Source organism: Ranitomeya imitator, chromosome 9 (assembly GCF_032444005.1).
Source record: "Ranitomeya imitator isolate aRanImi1 chromosome 9, aRanImi1.pri, whole genome shotgun sequence".
Lineage (NCBI taxonomy): Eukaryota > Metazoa > Chordata > Amphibia > Anura > Dendrobatidae > Ranitomeya > Ranitomeya imitator.
The window spans coordinates 74,753,443-74,772,305 of record NC_091290.1 but is presented as its reverse complement, the minus strand read 5'-3'; the positions used below and the strand labels follow the sequence as shown (position 1 = coordinate 74,772,305).

The 18,863-nt window shown below is 44.2% G+C and overlaps 1 non-coding gene across 1 annotated transcript; it reads right to left on the bottom strand.

The window, feature by feature from the left end:
• Positions 1–18,602: 18,602 nt before the first annotated feature.
• TRNAL-CAG (transfer RNA leucine (anticodon CAG)) lies at positions 18,603–18,674 on the bottom strand. The gene has a single exon. It is a non-coding gene; the product is annotated as a tRNA-Leu (tRNA).
• Positions 18,675–18,863: the final 189 nt, after the last annotated feature.

Below are 18,863 nucleotides of genomic sequence, written 5' to 3'. Positions count from 1 at the left end.
CATGAGTCCAAATCTGCTGCAACCTGTCCACCACAGTATCCACACCAGGACAGTCCGAAGACTCAACCTGTCCTGAAGAGAAACGAGGATGGAACCCAGAATTGCAGAAAATTGGCGAAACCAAGGTAGCCGAGCTGGCCCGATTATTAAGGGCGAACTCAGCCAAAGGCAAAAAGGACACCCAGTCATCCTGATCGGCAGAAACAAAGCATCTCAGATAGGTTTCCAAGGTCTGATTGGTTCGTTCGGTCTGGCCATTAGTCTGAGGATGAAAAGCCGAGGAAAAAGACAAGTCAATGCCCATCCTACCACAAAAGGCTCGCCAAAACCTCGAAACAAACTGGGAACCTCTGTCAGAAACGATATTCTCTGGAATGCCATGCAAACGAACCACATGCTGGAAGAACAACGGCACCAAATCAGAGGAGGAAGGCAACTTGGACAAGGGTACCAGATGGACCATCTTAGAAAAGCGATCACAGACCACCCAAATGACTGACATCCTTTGAGAGACGGGAAGATCTGAAATAAAATCCATAGAGATATGTGTCCAAGGTCTCTTCGGGACCGGCAAGGGCAAAAGCAACCCACTGGCACGAGAACAGCAGGGCTTAGCCCGAGCACAAATCCCACAGGACTGCACAAAAGAACGCACATCCCGCGACAGAGATGGCCACCAAAAGGATCTAGCCACTAACTCTCTGGTACCAAAGATTCCAGGATGACCAGCCAACACCGAACAATGAACCTCAGAGATCACTTTATTTGTCCACCTATCCGGGACAAACAGTTTCTCCGCTGGACAACGATCAGGTTTATTAGCCTGAAATTTTTGCAGCACCCGCCGCAAATCAGGGGAGATGGCAGACACAATTACTCCTTCCTTGAGGATACCCGCCGGCTCAGATAAACCCGGAGAGTCGGGCACAAAACTCCTAGACAGAGCATCCGCCTTCACATTTTTAGAGCCCGGAAGGTACGAAATCACAAAGTCAAAACGGGCGAAAAACAGCAACCAACGAGCCTGTCTAGGATTCAAACGCTTAGCAGACTCGAGATAAGTCAAGTTCTTATGATCAGTCAATACCACCACGCGATGCTTAGCTCCTTCAAGCCAATGACGCCACTCCTCGAATGCCCACTTCATGGCCAGCAACTCTCGGTTGCCCACATCATAATTCCGCTCAGCAGGCGAAAACTTCCTGGAAAAAAAAGCGCATGGTTTCATCACTGAACAATCAGAACCTCTCTGCGACAAAACAGACCCTGCTCCAATCTCAGAAGCATCAACCTCGACCTGGAACGGAAGAGAAACATCTGGTTGACACAACACATGGGCAGAAGAAAAACGACGCTTCAACTCTTGAAAAGCTTCCACAGCAGCAGAAGACCAATTGACCAAATCAGCACCCTTCTTGGTCAAATCGGTCAATGGTTTGGTGTTATGATCCCAATGGCAGGGGATCACAAAAGGACAAGCACAGATACAAACAAGCTCTAGGGCGATGGAACCTGAGCTGACCGCGACCCTGAACCTAACACACAAATAAAAGTAGCCGGGGAACGTGCCTACGATGATCCTAGACGTCTCGCTCCAGCCGAAGATCTAACTTCCCCTATTAGAAGAAACACAGACCTCTCTTGCCTCCAGAGAAATCCCCCACAGAAATAGCAGCCCCCCACATATAATGACGGTGAAATGAGAGGAAAGCACATACGCAGTATGAAAACAGTTTCAGCAAAATGAGGCCCGCTAAAGCTAGATAGCAGAGGATACAAAAGTGAACTGCGCGGTCAGCGAAAAACCCTTCAAAAAACCATCCTGAAATTACTTGAACTCATGTGCCAACTCATGGTACATGAGGAGCAATTTCAGCCCACTAGAGCAACCAGCAGCAAGAATCACATATCTGCAGGCTGGACTAAAAACCAAATAAAGCAAAACACCAAAACAGGAAAATCCAAACTTAGCTTGACCAGAAGGTTCTAGGAGCAGGGAGCAGAGGTAACAAGACACACTGGATACATTGATAACCGGCGAGGAAATGCCAGCAAAGCCAGGTTAAATAGGAAACTCCCATATCCTGATGGAACAGGTGGAACCCAGAGACCCAGGAAAGACAAGTCACCCAGTACCATCAGTAACCACCAGAGGGAGCCCAAAAACAGAACTCACAACAGTACCTCCCCCTTGAGGAGGGGTCACCGAACCCTCACGAGAACCACCAGGGCGACCAGGATGAGCCCTATGAAAAGCGCGAACCAAATCATCAGCATGAACATCCGAGGCAACCACCCAAGAATTATCCTCCTGACCATAACCCTTCCACTTGACCAAATACTGGAGTTTCCGTCTGGAAACACGAGAATCCAAGATCTTCTCCACAACATACTCCAATTCTCCCTCCACCAGCACTGGAGCAGGAGGCTCAAGCGAAGGAACAACAGGTACCTCATACTTCCGCAACAACGACCGATGGAACACATTATGAATAGCAAACGATGCCGGGAGATCCAAACGAAACGACACAGGGTTAAGAATTTCCAAGATCCTATAGGGACCGATGAACCGAGGCTTGAACTTAGGAGAAGAGACCTTCATAGGAACAAAACGAGAAGACAACCACACCAAGTCACCAACAAGAAGTCGAGGACCCACGCGGCGACGGCGATTAGCAAACTGCTGAGCCTTCTCCTGGGACAACTTCAAATTGTCCACCACATGACTCCAAATCCGATGCAACCTATCCACCACCATGTCCACTCCAGGACAATCAGAAGGTTCCACCTGACCAGAGGAAAAACGAGGATGAAACCCCGAATTACAAAAGAAAGGAGAAACCAAGGTAGCAGAACTAGCCCGATTATTAAGGGCAAACTCGGCCAGCGGCAAAAAGGTAACCCAGTCATCCTGATCAGCAGAAACAAAACACCTTAAATAAGTTTCCAAGGTCTGATTAGTTCGTTCAGTCTGGCCATTCGTCTGAGGATGGAATGCAGACGAAAAGGACAAATCAATGCCCATCTTAGCACAGAACGTCCGCCAAAATCTAGACACAAACTGGGATCCCCTGTCAGAAACGATGTTCTCAGGAATCCCATGCAAACGAACCACATTCTGAAAAAACAGAGGGACCAACTCAGAGGAGGAAGGCAACTTAGGCAAGGGTACCAGATGAACCATTTTAGAAAAGCGATCACACACAACCCAGATGACGGACATTTTTTGAGAGACAGGGAGATCCGAAATAAAGTCCATGGAAATGTGCGTCCAAGGCCTCTTCGGGATAGGCAAAGGTGACAACAATCCACTGGCCCGAGAACAGCAAGGCTTAGCCCGAGCACAAACCTCACAAGACTGCACAAAAGAACGCACATCCCTCGACAAGGAAGGCCACCAAAAAGACCTGGCCACCAAGTCTCTAGTACCAAATATTCCAGGATGACCTGCCAACGCAGAAGAATGGACCTCGGAGATGACTCTACTGGTCCAATTATCCGGAACAAACAGTCTCTCAGGCGGACAACGATCAGGTTTACCCGCCTGAAACTCCTGCAAAGCACGTCGCAAGTCTGGGGAGACAGCAGACAAAATCACCCCATCCCTAAGGATACCAGAGGGCTCAGAATTTCCAAGGGAGTCAGGCACAAAACTCCTAGAAAGAGCATCCGCCTTCACATTCTTTGAACCTGGCAGGTATGAAACCACAAAATTGAAACGAGAGAAAAACAGTGACCAACGAGCCTGTCTAGGATTCAGACGCCTGGCAGACTCAAGGTAAATCAAATTTTTGTGATCAGTCAAGACCACCACACGATGTCTAGCACCCTCTAGCCAATGACGCCACTCCTCAAATGCCCACTTCATGGCCAAAAGTTCCCGATTACCAACATCATAATTCCGCTCAGCCGGCGAAAACTTTCTAGAAAAAAACGCGCATGGCTTCATCACTGAACCATCGGAGCTTCTCTGTGACAAAACCGCCCCCGCTCCAATCTCGGAAGCATCAACCTCAACCTGAAAAGGGAGCGAAACATCTGGCTGACACAACACAGGAGCAGAAGAAAACCGGCGCTTAAGTTCCTGAAAGGCCTCCACAGCCGCAGGAGACCAATTAGCAACATCAGCACCCTTCTTAGTCAAATCCGTCAAAGGCTTAACAACACTAGAAAAATTAGTTATAAAACGACGATAGAAATTAGCAAAGCCCAAGAACTTCTGTAGACTCTTAAGAGATGTAGGCTGCGTCCAGTCACAAATAGCCTGAACCTTGACGGGATCCATCTCAATAGTAGAAGGGGAAAAAATATACCCCAAGAAAGAAATCTTCTGGACTCCAAAGAGACACTTTGAGCCTTTTACAAACAAGGAATTGGCCCGCAGAACCTGAAACACCTTCCTGACCTGCTGAACATGAGACTCCCAGTCATCAGAAAAAAACAAAATATCATCCAAATACACAATCATAAATTTATCCAGATATTCACGGAAAATATCGTGCATAAAGGACTGGAAGACTGAAGGAGCATTAGAAAGTCCAAAAGGCATTACCAAATACTCAAAATGGCCCTCAGGCGTATTAAATGCGGTTTTCCACTCATCACCTTGCTTTATTCGTATAAGATTATACGCACCCCGAAGATCAATCTTAGTGAACCATTTAGCCCCCTTAATGCGAGCAAACAAATCAGTCAACAATGGCAAAGGATACTGATATTTTACGGTAATCTTATTCAAAAGATGATAATCTATACAAGGCCTCAAGGAACCATCTTTTTTGGCCACGAAAAAAAAACCTGCTCCCAAAGGGGACAAAGATGGACGGATATGTCCCTTTTCCAAGGACTCCTTAACATAATCCCGCATAGCAGTATGCTCTGGCACTGACAGATTGAACAAACGACCTTTAGGAAATTTACTGCCTGGAATTAAATTTATAGCACAATCGCAATCCCTGTGAGGAGGAAGCGAACTGAGCTTAGGCTCCTCAAAAACATCCCGATAGTCAGACAAAAACACAGGAATCTCAGAAGGAGTAGATGAAGCGATAGAAATCGGAGGTGCATCATAATGAACCCCCTGACAACCCCAGCTTAACACAGACATTGATTTCCAGTCAAGGACTGGATTATGAGTTTGTAACCATGGCAGACCAAGTACTAGAACATCATGCAAATTATACAGTACCAGGAAGCGAATCACCTCCTGATGAACGGGAGTCATACGCATGGTCACTTGTGTCCAGTACTGAGGTTTATTCATAGCCAAAGGTGTAGAGTCAATTCCCTTCAAAGGAATAGGGACTTCCAGAGACTCCAGACTAAACCCACAGCGATTGGCAAATGACCAATCCATAAAACTCAGGGCAGCGCCTGAATCCACATAGGCATCGACGGAAATGGATGATAATGAACAAATCAGAGTCACAGACAGAATGAACTTAGACTGTAAAGTACTAATGGCAACAGACTTATCAACCTTTTTTGTGCGTTTAGAGCATGCTGATATAACATGAGCTGAATCACCACAATAAAAGCACAACCTTTTTTCCGCCTATACTTTTGCCGTTCACTTCTGGACTGAATTCTATCACATTGCATTATCTCAGGTGACGGTTCAGCCGACACCGCCAAATGATGCACAGGTTTGCGCTCCCGTAAACGCCGATCAATCTGAACAGCCATAGTCATAGACTCATTCAGACCAGCAGGCGCAGGGAACCCCACCATAACATCTTTAATGGCCTCAGAAAGGCCATCTCTGAACTTTGCAGCCAGAGCGCACTCATTCCACTGAGTAAGTACCGACCACTTTCGAAATTTTTGACAATAAATTTCTGCTTCATCTTGCCCCTGAGAGAGGGCCAACAAAGCTTTTTCAGCCTGAATCTCTTGGTTAGGTTCCTCATAGAGCAAACCCAATGCCAGAAAAAACGCATCCGCATTAAGCAACGCAGGGTCCCCTGGTGCCAATGCAAATGCCCAATCCTGAGGGTCACCCCGCAGGAAAGATATAATTATCTTGACTTGCTGAGCAGGGTCTCCAGAGGAGCGAGATTTCAAAGAAAGAAACAACTTGCAATAGTTCCTAAAATTCAGAAAACGAGATCTATCTCCAGAAAAAAACTCTGGGACAGGAATTCTAGGTTCAGACATAGGAGCATGTACAACAAAATCCTGTATATTTTGAACCTTAGTGGCAAGATTATTCAGGCTGGAAGCCAAACTCTGGACGTCCATGATAAACAGCTGGGATCAGAGCCATTCAAAGATTAAGAGGAGGAGGAAGTAGCCAGGCTGCAATAAGGCTAGGCAGCAAACTCTGAGGGAAAGAGAAAAAAAAAAAAAAAAAAAAACTTCCTCAGACTACTTATCCTCCTACTTCAGCCAATACAATTAACACTTTGTGGGCCGGTTATACTGTTATGATCCCAATGGCAGGGGATCACAAAAGGACAAGCACAGATACAAACAAGCTCTAGGGCGATGGAACCTGAGCTGACCGCGACCCTGAACCTAACACACAAATAAAAGTAGCCGGGGAACGTGCCTACGATGATCCTAGACGTCTCGCTCCAGCCGAAGATCTAACTTCCCCTATTAGAAGAAACACAGACCTCTCTTGCCTCCAGAGAAATCCCCCACAGAAATAGCAGCCCCCCACATATAATGACGGTGAAATGAGAGGAAAGCACATACGCAGTATGAAAACAGTTTCAGCAAAATGAGGCCCGCTAAAGCTAGATAGCAGAGGATACAAAAGTGAACTGCGCGGTCAGCGAAAAACCCTTCAAAAAACCATCCTGAAATTACTTGAACTCATGTGCCAACTCATGGTACATGAGGAGCAATTTCAGCCCACTAGAGCAACCAGCAGCAAGAATCACATATCTGCAGGCTGGACTAAAAACCAAATAAAGCAAAACACCAAAACAGGAAAATCCAAACTTAGCTTGACCAGAAGGTTCTAGGAGCAGGGAGCAGAGGTAACAAGACACACTGGATACATTGATAACCGGCGAGGAAATGCCAGCAAAGCCAGGTTAAATAGGAAACTCCCATATCCTGATGGAACAGGTGGAACCCAGAGACCCAGGAAAGACAAGTCACCCAGTACCATCAGTAACCACCAGAGGGAGCCCAAAAACAGAACTCACAACAGTTTGGCAATACTAGAAAAATTGCAGATGAAGCGACGATAAAAATTAGCAAAGTCCAGGAACTTTTGCAGACTTTTCAGAGATGTCGGCTGAGTCCAATCATGAATGGCTTGGACCTTAACAGGATCCATCTCGATAGTAGAAGGGGAAAAGATGAACCCCAAAAATGAAACCTTCTGCACACCAAAGAGACACTTTGATCCCTTCACAAACAAAGAATTAGCACGCAGGACCTGAAAAACCGTTCTGACCCGTTTCACATGAGACTCCCAATCATCCGAGAAGATCAAAATGTCATCCAAGTACACAATCAGGAATTTATCCAGGTACTCTCGGAAGATGTCATGCATAAAGGACTGAAACACTGATGGAGCATTGGCAAGTCCGAATGGCATCACTAGATACTCAAAATGACCCTCGGGCGTATTAAATGCAGTTTTCCATTCATTGCCTCGCCTGATTCGCACCAGATTATACGCGCCACGAAGATCAATCTTGGTGAACCAACTAGCCCCCTTAATCCGAGCAAACAAATCAGACAACAAAGGCAAGGGGTACTGAAATTTAACAGTGATCTTATTAAGAAGGCGATAATCTATACAAGGTCTCAGCGAACCATCCTTTTTGGCTACAAAAAAGAACCCTGCTCCTTATGGCGACGATGACGGGCGAATATGCCCCTTCTCCAGGGATTCCTTCACATAACTGCGCATAGCGGTGTGCTCAGGCACGGATAAATTAAACAGTCGACCTTTTGGGAATTTACCACCAGGAATCAAATTGATAGCACAATCACAATCCCTATGCGGAGGTAGGGCATCGGACTTGGGCTCATCAAATACATCCCGGTAATCAGACAAGAATTCTGGAACTTCAGAAGGGGTGGATGACGAAATTGACAAAAATGGAACATCACCATGTACCCCCTGACAACCCCAGCTGGACACCGACATGGATTTCCATTCCAATACCGGATTATGGGCTTGTAGCCATGGCAACCCCAACAAGACCACATCATGCAGATTATGCAACACCAGAAAGCGAATAACCTCCTGATGTGCAGGAGCCATGCACATGGTCAGCTGGGTCCAGTATTGAGGCTTATTCTTGGCAAAAGGCGTAGCATCAATTCCTCTCAATGGAATAGGACACTGCAAGGGCTCCAAGAAAAACCCACAACGCTTAGCATATTCCAAGTCCATCAAATTCAGAGCAGCGCCTGAATCCACAAACGCCATGACAGAATATGATGACAAAGAGCAGATCAAGGTAACGGACAGTAGAAATTTTGACTGTACCGTACCAATGGTGGCAGACCTAGCGAACCGCTTAGTGCGCTTAGGACAATCAGACATAGCATGAGTGGAATCACCACAGTAGAAACACAGCCCATTCAGACGTCTGTGTTCTTGCCGTTCAACTCTGGTCAAAGTCCTATCGCACTGCATAGGCTCAGGTTTAAGCTCAGGTAATACCGCCAAATGGTGCACAGATTTACGCTCACGCAAGCGTCGACCGATCTGAATAGCCAAAGACATAGACTCATTCAGACCAGCAGGCATAGGAAATCCCACCATGACATCCTTAAGGGCTTCAGAGAGACCCTTTCTGAACATAGCTGCCAGCGCAAATTCATTCCATTGAGTGAGTACTGACCATTTTCTAAATTTCTGGCAATATACCTCTATCTCATCCTGACCCTAACAAAGAGCCAGCAAATTCTTTTCTGCCTGATCCACTGAATTAGGCTCATCGTACAGCAATCCGAGCGCCAGGAAAAACGCATTGATATTACTTAATGCAGGATCTCCTGGCGCAAGAGAAAATGCCCAGTCCTGAGGGTCGCCGCGCAAAAAAGAAATAATAATCAAAACCTGTTGAACTGGATCACCAGAGGAACGAGGTTTCAAGGCCAGAAATAACTTACAATTATTTTTGAAACTCAGAAACTTAGTTCTATCTCCAAAAAACAAATCAGGAATAGGAATTCTTGGTTCTAACATAGATTTCTGATCAATAGTGTCTTGAATCTTTTGTACTCTTGCCGAGAGCTGATCCACAAATGAAGACAGACTTCTAATGTCCATCGCTACACCTGTGTACTGAACCACCCAAATGTCTAGGGGAAAAAAAAGACAAAACACAATGCCAAGAAAAAAAAATGGTCTCAGAACTTCTTTTTTTCCTCTATTGAGAATCATTAGTACTTTTGGCTTCCTGTACTGTTATGAAAGGCAATTCAGTATAACAATGGACATGGAGGTCAGAGCACACACAGTGATCTGACAATAACCCAAAATAACAGAACGAGCTCTGAGACGTGGAAACTCTGCAGACCGCAATCCCTGATCCTCTCCAAACACAACTAGAGGCAGCCGTGGATTGCGCCTAACGCTCCCTATGCAACTCGGCACAGCATGAGAAACTAACTAGCCTGAAGATAGAAAAATAAGCCTACCTTGCCTCAGAGAAATACCCCAAAGGAAAAGGCAGCCCCCCACATACAATGACTGTGAGTAAGATGAAAATACAAACGTAGGGATGAAATAGATTCAGCAAAGTGAGGCCCGATATTCTAGACAGAACGAGGATAGGAAAGATAACTTTGCGGTCTACACAAAACCCTAAAGAAAACTACGCAAAGGGGCAAAATGACCCTCCGTACCGAACTAACGGCACGGAGGTACACCCTTTGCGTCCCAGAGCTTCCAGCAAAACAAATAGACAAGCTGGACAGAAAAAATAGCAACAAATAGCAAAGAAGCACTTAGTTATGCAGAGCAGCAGGCCACAGGAATGATCCAGAGAAACACAAGTCCAACACTGGAACATTGACAGGAAGCATGAATCAAAGCATTAGGTGGGGTTAAGTAGAGAAGCACCTAACGACCTCACCAAATCACCTGAGGGAGGAAACTCAGAAGCAGCAGTACCAGTTTCCTCCACAAACGGAAGCTCCCAGAGAGAATCAGCCGAAGTACCACTTGTGACCACAGGAGGGAGCTCTGCCACAGAATTCACATCATGTCCGTATGAGAGTTGAATAATAGAGTTATAAGATGATAATTGTTATCTGTATCATTTGTCAGTATCCTAATTGGTTGTGTATTTGTGTAGTGAGTAATACAGAGCTGGGATAGACTCTGTGCAGTGTTGTTATTTTGGTCATTTTGGATTGGCAGTGCATTATATGAAGCTGTATTTTGTATTAAGGCCGTGGTTTTTGTTGTTTTGCCTTAAAGTGCTTTCAGAGTGTCAGTGGACACTGCTGCAGTTTTTGTTATATAGAGTTGTGTTAATTCCAAAGTGCAAAATAGGCAGGCTGTGTGAGCCTTGTATGTCTATGAGAACTCTGAATGAGCTAAGAGGTGAGTAAATAAGTATAAGGAATAAACATAAATCACTGATTGATTAGGGGTTCAGTTAGGTGTGGTCCTCTGTATGTGACAGAAGACATTATTCAGCGCAGTTTGAGCTGAATTAGGTGGAGTAATTGAGATAAGGGATTTTCTTCTTGTAAAAATCAACTGAAAGTGAAAGGAAAAGAAACAACAATCCCTGAATGAGCATGTATGTATGAGTGATCACATAAGTATCATTACTTATCTAACTGTTGTTAATTGTCCAGGATGAATGAGTTGTGGATATTTTTAATGTACATTTAATTTACATCTGAGATTCAGTGAAACCCGTGTTATGTGTGGTTTGACATTGGATAGGTTTCTATATGTGTTTTGGCCGGACGCGGTCAGAATCAGCTTATTCAATTTATGCAGTGATCTGCCTGTATAGAGAAACTGTTTTTAATTTCGAGAGAATGAATGTTTTGTAGAGATTAAGTTTGAAAACTGCTGCATTCTGTTTGTGTGTGTGTGTAAGACAACAAGCTTATCAGCGCGAAATAGCTGATGGGAGGGGTAAGCTGAGCCCCTGCGCGGCTTGCTTGACATTTCTCCCTTTTGTGCTGTGGGCCAGAGGAAGGGGGTCCACATAACTGCATTCTAAAGTTTCTCTGTCTTTGGTTTAGTACACGCTGAGAGATTGTGTTTAAAGCAATAAGTACTGTAGGTATTGAAGAAAAAGGGAATGTTGTACAATTGAAGTTGGAATTTGAAAGTGAAAGAATTGTGCCTATTTTAGAGGAAACTTAAAGTGATTGAAAAGATTGGTAAAACATTCTCCTGCTTCAAGTTGAGTGATTGATATATAGCAAATTGAGGATCAACAGAGGAGGTAGCCAACTGCACGGCTGATGTAATAGGTGGTGTAACCTGCTACAGTCAGCCTACGGCAAATTGGTGGTGTAACCTTGCCGTCCATGGAGCTGTGCTAGCCAGCTGATCTACCGAGTGGTAGGTGGTTAACCTGCTCGCTAGAATCCTTTAGGTCTACCGAGTGGTAGGTGGTGTAACCTGCTCGCTAAACCTTGACACTCACTCTGACTTGTCACGTGTTGCAACCCTGGTTTAAGGCAAGGCACACTAATAAAGGGCATTTTTAGAGGTGAGTGTCTGAGCGGATAAGTTGAAGCCATGGGCAACTTATTCTGTGTGCAGTCAGGGCCCCCAATGGGATCCAGAACCGCTATAGAGATTGTAAAAGACAGAGAAGGAAAGGAAGCAGTGAAAGATGTGAGACCAATATTGAAACAGGCAAAAATGCCAGTGAGTGGATGGATGTTTGGATGTTCAAAAAGGCACAGACAAATGAGGAAAATAGCATGTGAATAAATGGCATCTGAGAGAGAGTGCAGCAGGACGGTAGTAAGGTGTATTATGAATGTTTTGATGCTCAAAAGTCCGACTATGACCGACACATTACTGCTACGGTCATACCTTTGTATAACCAGAGACCAAGACAAGACAGATGGACTTGTAAACATTGCGGTCAGACAAACCCAGACTGGAGAAATACTTGTATGATCTGTGATGTAATCAGGTAGTGTAAGACAGATACAGGAGTATTATCCCTGGAAGCCCTCTGACTAGCTAGCTATGCTAAAATGATTGGCTGACCCTGAGAACAAACCTTTCCCATTTTACAGACAAAGACAATATGATGGACGTATAAGTGCACCTGAGCAGACCTAGAGAGTTGGTGAGCACCAAAGCAGGTGACGTACTAGGATGCAAATTAAGACTTTTACAGATGTGGCAAAAGGAGAGAGTGTAGAGATGTACTTTGGACGGTTACAGCTGAAATGGGCAGACATGGGGTACAGTCCAGTAAACCCACTTGATCTTAAAATATTGGTAAATACATTCATTTACGGTATGACAAAAGGCTTACGAGACGCAGTACAGACAGCCGGACCTAAATGGAGAAATGTAGATCCAAAGACCTCCTGAAGATTGCTCAGGAGTTGAAGAAACTAGGACAATAAGACGACGTGTCATGTATGCTGGAGCACAAGGAAAACAGTAGAGATGTAGTAAGGGACCTAAGGACTTAGAAACAGTGAAGTGCTGGAATTGTGGAGAAAATGGACACTCAGACCAATTCAGACTAGGAAACTGACAACCCAGTGACAAATTTGTGCCCTGTTATTGTCCCCTCCGGACCTGGTCCTGCCTTGAGGACCACCATACCAATGCTGGGAGGGAAATAGACAGAATTCTTGACCGACACTGTGGCAGCTGGGACTTGTACACAAAGACTTGATACTGCCAGATATGATTACTGACGAGACTGTGGAATACGTGAGGGTAGGGGGACAAGCGACTGAAGCCCCTATGACTAAACAAGAAAAGACTAGAGTCACGAGACAGCCAATAGGTGCTTACAAACTTATTGTTAGTAACAATACCCCTATGAATTTGCTCGGAGCAGAGTTGAGTGCTGTCTAGGCACTATACAGTACTCTCCTGAGGGTATTACAGTCACAAGTCCCCTTTTCATATAAACACTTGTGGCAGAGGGATGCCAGGGTCTTCCACGTGCACATTATACCACAGGTAAATCATGCCCTATTATAGTTACACTTAATTCCATTCATTTGCCAGTTTTAGTAGTTTCCTTGCACAAAGATGGTATAGTTACTGTGTATTTCTAGGTTGTCTTCATATGATATATAGTTTTTTTAGCCATTCATTATATTGGCTCAAACCATAGTCACTGTTTATTTGTCTTTTCCAGTCCTTATAACTTATCGCAGGCGACTGGCATTGATATTTGGTATTTTTCAAATCCCTTCTTTTTGTATTTGGAACTGTTAGTTATGGATTTATATAGGGCTGTTACTTTCTTAGAATTGTGCTTTGCTGTGGCCTATGGCATTGTGCTCCCCCGTTTTATGACTCAGTATCTTTCGTAATTATATATATATATATATATTCATATATATAATTTTCTTTTGGTAACATTTTGTGAATCAAATTTAGTTTTTTTAAGGGATACTCTACCCAATCAAATACGGGTATAAATATTTGGACATTAATGTGTGACTTATATAAACACTTGTGTAATATTGCAGAAATGGTGTATATGGCAAGAGTAGTGAAAGTAACACCTGACACCAGAATGTCTGAGGACAGGGAAAAGAGTCAGGTACCAGACACCGTTTGGGCAAGGGGAAAATCTGATATGGGTTGGCTGCCCATTCCCCCTGTCATGATAAATCAAGAGAAGTAATCACTCCTCTTTGGTTAAGGCAATACCCCTTAAGTCTAGTCAAATCAATGGCCCTGAGCAGGGATATTAAAGATTATGTTAAGGCAGGGGTTCTAGTGCAGAGATATTCCCCCTGCAACACCCCTTTGTATCCCATTAAGAAAAAAGGACCCAAAGGGTTCCCCTGACACTTACAGAATAGTTCATGACTAACGAGCTATTAATGATGTTACAGTGAGTGTGACCTCAACAGTCCCTAATACACACACCGTACGGTCACAGATCCCCGCAATGTCAAAATGTTTCACAGTTATTGATTTGGCAAATGCATTCTTCTCTGTACCACTGCACTTTGACTGTCAGTATCTTTTGTCTTTCACTCACGAAGGTAAACAATACTGTTGGACGGTCCTCCCACAAAGGGGGAAAGAACTCCCCAACCATCTATTCAACAGCGATGGCAGGGATTCTTGAGCAGTGGCAACCACCTCATCCACAGATTGTGCTATTACAGTACATGGATGACCTCTTGCTCTGCTGCCCGGACCAGATGTCCGGAAGCTACAGTTTCCTTGCTGTGTTTTTTTTTTGGCAGAAAAGGGTTGCAGAGTCTGACGTGACAAATTACCGTATTGCAAACAAAAGGTGACATTTTTAGGACATTGTATTGCTGAAGGTACAAGACACCTGACTGAAGACAGAAAACAGGCAATACAAATCTCCCTTTACCCAGGTCACACCAGCATCTACGCACTTTTCTAGGTTTGGTGACCTACTGTAGGCCTTGGATAAGGTCTGCTTCACAAATGATGCACCCACTCTATGACTGTTTGCCATCAGAACCCTACAATCTCACTCAAGAAGCAATTGACTCTTTCCACTCTCTCAAGCTGCTCATTGTGTCAGACATTCCAAACTAGGATCAGCCATTTTTCTTATTTTTCACAGAGCAGGGTGGACATGCTACCGCAGTACTGACACTACAACATGGAAAGAAACAGAGACCGATAGCTTACTACTTAGCACAATTAGACCCCGTGATTAGAGGGTCTTCTATATGTGTACGTGCTGTAAGAGCTGCTGTATTGCTGAAAGGCATGTGAAATCACACTGACTTTTTCTTTTTGACTTTTTGACAATTTTGTTCCCCACGTGACATTAATGCCATACTCGTACAAGTTCAACCAAAACAAATTGTCAATGGATAGACAGATCAGACTTGAATGTGCTCTAATACTAATTCCTGAATATGTCACCCTCAAAAGACATAATGTTCTGAATCCAGCCACTCATCTGCCTGCGGATTCAGAAAAGGGGGAATTGGTGACAGCATTGGCAGGTGGGAAAGAGAACAGGACATGACGTTGACATGACACACGAACATGACTGCATAGGAACTGATGAGTCAGGAGACAGTGGGTTTTACATATGTTCGTGGGAAGAAAAAAACCTGTTCCGAATGCATATTTTGAGGTTTTTATTTTTGTAGATGGCTTCAGATACCACCAGAATGGGCGACTCTACATTGGATATGCATTAGTATCCTCACATGAGGTAATCTGAGCTGAACCACTCCCTCCTCACATGTCGGTGCAGGAGGCAGAGTTGAAGGCACTCACTGAAGCGTGTAGAGCTGCTGCAGATAAAGTCGCTAACAGTTACACAGATTCGAATTGTGCATGGGGAATATCCCATGATTATTGCCCTACCTGAAGAAGCAGAACGTTTCTTACATCAGCCGGTAAGCCCATTAAAAATGCAGAGCTGGTGAAACAATTAGTGGAGGCATTGACGTTATCAGTCCAGGTTGGCATCGTCAAGGTAAAAAGCACACACGGACGGTGACTCTGTGGAGGAAAAGGGCAACAGAAGGACGGATGAGGCTGCTAAAGTAGCAGCAAGGCGGCCTAGGGAGCAGTGGATGGTGGCGGGGAGTCAGCGTATTCCAGCCACACTGAGCCTAGATGTCCTGAAATCACTCCAGCTGCCCAAACAGAGAAGGAACACTGGGAGAATGGGAGCTGAGCTGAACTCAGAAAGAGTATGGGAGAATCAGGATAAATCGTATATACCAAGATCCCTGCTCCCAATCATGGCGCAAGCAACACAAGATGCCTTCTGGATCGCTCCTGGTTTCAGTTACGCAGCCGCAAAGCTCGTACGGTCATGCCTCATTTGTGCACAGCACAACCCAGGTAAAACAGTAAAAATCCCTAAGAAAGCGACACCCAGGCCTCTCTACCCGTTTCAGAGACTGCAGACTGGCTACATACAGCTACCCAAGGTAGGAGTGTGTGAAAAATGTCCTAGTATGTGTAGATCTCTTCTCTGGTTGGCTGGAAGCCTATCTGGTAAAATGTGCAAATACTAAAGCGACTGCAGACAAACTCATGAAAAAAACTGATCTGCAGGTATGGTGTCCTAGAAACCATAGACAGCGATAGGGACACACACTTCACGGGAGAAATAATGAGGGAAGTCATGCAGGTCCTGGGAGTACAGCAAGCATATCATGCACCATATAGACCACAAAGTAGTGGGAAAGTGGAGAGACTAAACGGGACACTTAAACTGGAAAATCAAAGGCCATGGCAGACACAGGAAAGAGCGGGGTAGAGTGCTTGTCTCTTGCACTCTTTTCAGTCACACACACTCCAAATAGAAAGACAGGCTTGTGCCCTTTTGAAGTCCTGTTTAGTAGTTTGCCAGAGGCTGGTCTGTACTTCCCACAGGTGCTACAAAAGCAACACGGTGCTATGACAGCCCATGTCCAGGCCTTACAGAAAAGACTTAATGTGGTGCATAAACATGTGTTTTCATCCATTCCAGATCCTAATGCCAGTGCAGATGTATATCAGCTGAATCCAGGTGATTGGTGGTCATACACAGATGTAAATCAGCTGAATACAGGTGATTGGTGGTCATACACAGACACGTGAGAAGGAGCCTAGATCCACGGTTTGACGGCCCGTTTTAAAGTCCAGCTGACCACATTCACCTCAGGGAAACTTGAGGGAAAGCCCACCTGGATCCTTGCCAGTCACTGCATAAAGATCTTTTCATCAGCAGAATGACTGTTGTCCTAATCACCTTGCTGGCAGTGGTAGGATGTTTGCACCTTACAGAGACACTGGATAAACAAACTTATCCAACATCTTGCTTTTCTTATAAAAGACGCAGAAGGACAAAACCTGCTGGACTGTTGGATCTGTGCACACAGCCCAGTATCTGCAAGGACTATGCTGTACTTAGACTTACCCCAGGACCCAAGGAAGGTATTAACACCACACTGCATGCACAAGTGAGACTTGGACTCAGATTTTCGTGGTTCCTTAAGGCTCTTAATGAGACTAATACAATATAGAGACTCCTTTTTAAATCCAGCCAATTGGCTTAGCGGCCTAGCGGGATGGATTATTTTTGGTATTTTACAGACTTGTATGCAAATTTTGTTGCTTTGCTTATTGTTTTATGTAGCCATAAAAGCGCTAATATATGTATTACCTAAGCTATGGAATAATGTATGTGTACAAAAAAACCCTAAGGCTGAACCTTCTGTAGTAAATCATAGGTCCCGTATGGCCACTGTTGACTGGGGAGGTGAGTGTCCACACTGAGGGTGGATGGGTGAAGCAGGTAGGAAGTCCCCTTGTGGGTATTAGACCCATGAGACAGTAGCTTCTTTGTGGACATCATCTGACCCCGTAGCAGAGGTTATACCATTTACAAAAGGGGGAAATTGATATAGAAGGGTTAATAGTTTGCCTTTAAGTGCCTCTTGCCTTTAATTGTTAGAATTACTAGAATCTGTTGATGCAGTAGTCTTAGTGTCTCCACTTCAAGGAGACTACACTTCTTATCATGTATGTTCTCCATATTCAGTCACAACATGTTATTTGGTACGTGATAGATTAAAGGTCAGTATGACCCTTGGTGATGGTGGGGGCTACATGAATTGCATTGAGAATTACATTTGTTGTAAATGGTATAAAATATTGCTTTCTTGCTCTATTACTTCAGATAAAAGTGACTTGCTAACAGGATATGTGTGAGGTGTCTTTTTGTCTCCAAGCGCGCTTGTAAAATGACGGGCGTAACTCCACAATTTGGCCCTCACTGGTGATCTGTCAGCTGACATTTGGGTCAGAATGAAAAACAGCTATAACATGTTCATATGATCAGGCTTTTGGGTGTCTTTTAACCACATCAAGTTTCCAAAAATGCCAAGCGGTTAACTAAAATAAGCACATCATTCTTCAGGTGTTTTTCATTTCGAATAGCTCCATACTTATAATACAATTTAATGGCAAGGTTAGAAAAACTCCTTCAAGGTTCCTGAGTGACTTTTAGTGCGTTTTGTGAGCTACAAAGAAGCGCCACAAAAATAGACTCAAAAGGTTCCCAAAATAATTTTATAAAAATACCACCAAAAATGTTTGCAAACTGCTTTAGGAAATTCTGAAAAACAAAAGAAAAGATGATTCAGGAAGAAAACGCCAACAATTCCTGAAGCCATTTCAGCTTAAAATCCTTGTCAGTTTAATACACCTGCAAAAAGTGTTATGTGAACATTGACATAAATCATAGGGTATGGTTGCTTTGTATGACACAATTCGTAAGAGTGTTGTATCTTAAAGTCAATTTTAAGTTTCGGTAATCCTGCTTCATAGGTGGATTTGGCCATACAACTCAAAGTGATCACTCCATGGATGTTTGGAACATTCAAATCTTTTTTTGGCATGTTGATTTTAACTCTCTTTTTATGTTAAAACTTGGGCACAGGAGAACTCAGTGTAAGCGGAAAAACTGAAACATATGTACAAAGAGCTGCCCAGGTTCCACTGAGATTTGAACTCAGATCGCTGGATTCTGAGTCCAGAGTGCTAACCATTACACCATGGAACCACATGAAAAAACACCTGGCTGCAGTTTTTGTGCTAAAAAGCACATTTGAACTCATAAATGAAGGTGAATACAGGCTCTAAAGCTGTAGTGCAAATCTACAATTAATGCACAATGGTAAATTAATATCTCCTAAACTTTTATTCCACAAGTGTGCCAAGGGTTCCATGATACCTCAACAAGGACAGTTTT